The following is a 4797-nucleotide window of genomic DNA, read 5'->3' on the forward strand; positions in this document are numbered from 1 at the left end:
AAAAAAAATCGGTTCTGATCTTCCAGTTAATAAATGTTACATAATAAAAACTAATTGAAAACGATTGTATGGTTTAACCAAATTGAAAAAAAATTCAAAACAAAAATTTAAAATGTTATAAAAAATCAACGCGAACTCTGAACCACTTGCAACTTGCACTTTATTGTACTAAAATTTCTTGGTCTATAAAACTGCACACCCAGAATTAAAAAAAAAAAAATAATTTTTGGTGAACATTTTTTGATAAGAATCCCATTTTTTTTTGTGAACGTATGTAACATTTATTAACTAGAACAGAAGAATCGAGTTTCTTCAGAATTGCTACTTTTTTAGCACTTAAAATTCAAAAATCGGGCCAAGATAGCTCCATGCAAAATTTTATATGTTTTCATTAAAAAAAATTAATCAAATTGAGTGAAAATTGAGGACTCCAGGGAGTTCTGAACAGTAAATGCCAGTTTTGAACCATTGTGCTTCGGTTTTTGACCATGACCGCTTGCGTTGCTTATTCTCGTTTTCAATCCATTTTTGATCGCTCGTTATGATTCCCAATGGGTCGATTTCGCGGCGTTTCACTAATGCAAATTCGGTCAATCAAATTTCTTTGCGTTAATTCATGTGGCACCCAAACATCGAGCTTCTTTGAGTAGCCTGCTCCTTCTAGATGATTGTCATGTGGATGATTTTTGTTTTGCCCAACTATTTGTATTATTTATCCGACTTTTCAATGACTGTCCAGTGACCAGAGCGAGGAGCATCGTTGGGAGCAAAATTTCCGCAATGGAGTCGAGCAAACCACTCCTGGGTCCGGCGTTCATTCAATGCATTCTCTGCATACACTTCACAAATTTTTCGGCATGTTTTTAACAGCGTTTTCGCATTTTTTTATAGCAAAAAAGCAGCGCATAGCGTATTTCTTCAGATATTTCACCCAATTTCAAATCAATATTACTGTATGCACGACGATCAACGTATCACAGAATTATCTTCACTAAAAAGTAGCCTGAAATGTCTCCTTCCAAGCGTGCGTCTGTACGAGTTTGGCGCAATTGAATTAGTGTTGCCAGATGTATGGACATCAACGACACATAGTTACAAAAATACGCGCACACTTTTCATATAACCCAATATTAAAAAGGAATAAGTAAGTGAATACATATAAATCATACGTAGGTACTTTAAAATTGTTGTTTAAAAGTCTACATTAGAAGAACAAAAAACTCAAGTATTACCTGTGTCCGATGGAATCAACTTAATAAGGTCAGCATTAAATTTTTTAATGGGACTGTGTTAAAATACAATGTACTCAATCAAGATATTAATGCTTTCGGCTTCAGCAAAGCTAATTTGTGATCACTTTCATAAAACATTGTCTGCTCATTCATTGCACAGCATCCAGTCACAAGAGTGTGGCATGTGCCGGACCATTAACTGCACCAAAGCAGCTGCATTCTTATGACCTAATTTTCAATATTCCATATTATACATATACCTGCACGCACTTATGTACCTGCTAGTAAGCACTAAAAAGTTCTTATTTAAAAATGATTCTAAGCTTAATAAAGCAAGTCACTACTGTTGCCACTTCTTTTTTTTTTAACAAATACACACATATTCATTCATATACATACATACATATCACGTGACGTTACCAGTTAACGTAGTAGTTCAAGGCATAGTTGTGTATGTACTTACCTGTAAGAAAAGAGAAAAGTAAAAACAAAATCGATGTTTAGTTACAAATGTTATGAAAATGCATAAATGTTTAAAAATTACAATACAATACAATTACAATACAAGTTTGGGATTTCTACGAAAATCAGAGTGTTGAAATCACGCATGCAGCACATGATACAGCACAAATACTGGATCATCCAACGATTAATTACGAAAAGCTTTGAGAAATTACAAAGTCAGCTTATAGCAGTGAAAAAATACGTAGCCGAAATTCAAATTAATGTAGCGGCGACCTACACAAAAATGCACGGAATGTGTTTATCTTCTTATTTTCGACAGCAAGTAACAGTAAAAATTCAAAAAAAAAATACAAAAAATAAAAATCCCCTGATATAAATAACATCGAAAAAGGCGGCAGAAGAAGAAAATAATACAATATGAATGTATGTATGTATAAAAGTGAGAAACGACTGGACAAAGGAAAATTGCTCGACTCGAAATGCTGATGCTGCTGAAAAGGGCCGAAATTGTAGAGTGGGTCAAACGATGGTATGTATGGCATCTGGCGTTGTGCATCCGCATGCGCAGAGCATGGATGCCACTGGCATATTTCTTAGGAGAAAAGGGCAGACAAATTTATAGAAACAGATTCGGCAGCACACAACTCGGTGCACAGTTAATAACATGTCAATAATTTATCAAGCAGCATTTCTACAAGCCAACTCAAAACGCAGTTGGCGACGAGCACGAGACGCTGGCGTTGCATTGGCGGAAATGCAGCAGACGAAATACAAAGCAAAGCAAAACAAAAACACAAATATGGAGAAAAAGTCTGCTGTAGTTTACACACTTACATTGTTGCATAAATTAAATTTGATTAACTAATTTGCTATTTTCAGTTTTCTAAACTATTTATAGTTATATGTATGTATACTTTGTTGTGTTCGTGTTTCTTAATGATCTGGTGCGCATACGCAATACGCAAAATTTAAATTAATCAAATAAAGTTTCGCATTTTATGCATCCGACTAATTGTGACAGTGATATGCGTATACAAAACGGATGCAAAATGTGTTTTTATGCATTTATACTGCAGTGGTTGCCAGTGAAAATCGTACACTCTATTAACATTTATTTCTCAACACTTATAAATACCCAATATATCACAGCGTAAATAATTTTGGACGTACAATCAGCGCCAAATGTATTACCCTGGCGTTTTATAGATTTATTTATATTTTCCATAAGAAATTTTTCTTTTTTTTTTTCTAAAAAAAAAATAGTTCAGTCAACAGCAAAAACCACAATACCAAAAAATGCCAATCGAAAATTTCAATTTTTAATTGTATTTTTAGAAAAATGCAGTGGCTACAAAACCGCACACTCAAAATATTTCTAAGAAGTGTAACGGCTCGAAATTTTTACGAAAGTATGGTGATTTTTTTTTTTAATAGCACAAACATTGAAACTTGGATTTATTCGGTTTTTGTAAAAAAAAAAAATAGCCAAATCCTGGCAATATGTGAGTGTCGTATAGCTATGATAAGCACTATATTTCTCGACGAAATTCTTCGACTTTTTAATAACTTGGACTGCGGGAGTGCACGATAACTGTGGTTCTTTTGCGGGCGATCACAAGAACACAGCTTGAAAAAGTACACGGAATTCGTATTGAAAAAAGGCGACTGCCAACCGTACGTTTTCAGTGGGAATTTTACTATCAAAAACGTCGACAATTTTATTAATGAAATAAATAAATAAACAGACTGCATCTAGGAGTATTTGATCGCAAGCATAAAGCTTAATTTTCCCAGAAGAGAAAGGAAAAGAAACTAATGTAGGTAGGAAAAATTTTCTTGTGTGGTAGCCGACATCCGTCCTGATGCTTGCTCTATCTAACAAAGGAACAATGTCAAAGACGGAAAAATCTAAGGCACTCAAAAGGGTGATCTTTTCATCGCTAGGCAGGAGTTGATGCGGCAAACCTAACACCACATTTGTGTCGACTAGAGAAAGTGAGATGTAGGAAGAAGACGGCCTCGCGAAATTGGCTTCTGCTGACCCGTCAATTGTGGTTCCAATGTTTCGAAGTGGGTGCATTGAGATCCTTGTCTAATAAATATTTAGTATGCTGAACTGGTTATGTGCCAGAAGAACCCAGTTGAAATTCACTCATTCATTAATATAAATAGTAATTATATATATACCATATGTACTTTTGACTACAAGTAGGCGAATCAATGAAGTTCGTCATAACATAAAGAAGACTCATTTCCAATGTCCTTCTCAGTAGTTAAGGCAGCATTAGAACTGTAGATACTTATAAACTTTATAACCGACTTAAAAAAAAGGAGGAAGGTTATCAATCCAAGCGGGTTAGGGATTCACATTTTAAACTTCATGTAACATAACATAATGTACATACACGTGTTACTGGACCACGTCAAATGTTTTCAACACTTTTTTTTCGGAAGTGGTCCCTTACGAATTTGGTTTAGTTCCGATACGAACGGTACTCCTAAATTTTTATATGAGTACTGAAGTTGGGTTTATTCTTTGCTTGGAAATTACTTGTTTGCTTAAAACTTAAAAAAAAAAGTCTTAAGCTTCAAGCAACCTTGATGACCTTATCCGGTACCTGATATTAGAATACATTGTAGCTTAAGACATTTTTTTTTGGAGAACTATTTAAATATTAATTTATACTAATATATCGTCGTTTAAAGAGCAAAACCGCGTATCAACAAAATGCAAAACCGCGTATCAGCAAAATGCAAAACCGCGTATGTGAAGTTGTAGAAATTATTTTCTAAAGCGTAAAAACACTCATATTTCAAAATAGTTCTCTTTTTTATAAAGCAATCACATTTCTGGCTAGTATATTTCAGGACGAATGGATAAGGATTGAGCCCAGAGCTTGTGTGAGCAAATCCAATTTTTGGCAGCCAATGTCAGTTACGCGGTTTTGCAGGATGACGATACGCGGTTTTGTACTTTAAACGACGATATGTTTTAATAACTAAATGTCAGAGTAGTCCGTTACTTTTTCGAACACACTGTGTAAATAGAAGCGCACACCCGTAATCAATTACTTAGATATTACCAGTTGGCAGTCAAATT

The sequence above is a fragment of the Rhagoletis pomonella genome, unplaced genomic scaffold (genome assembly GCF_013731165.1).
Source record: "Rhagoletis pomonella isolate Grant_MI unplaced genomic scaffold, Rhpom_1.0 Rhpom_scaffold_00007, whole genome shotgun sequence".
NCBI classification, from domain to species: Eukaryota; Metazoa; Arthropoda; class Insecta; order Diptera; family Tephritidae; genus Rhagoletis; species Rhagoletis pomonella.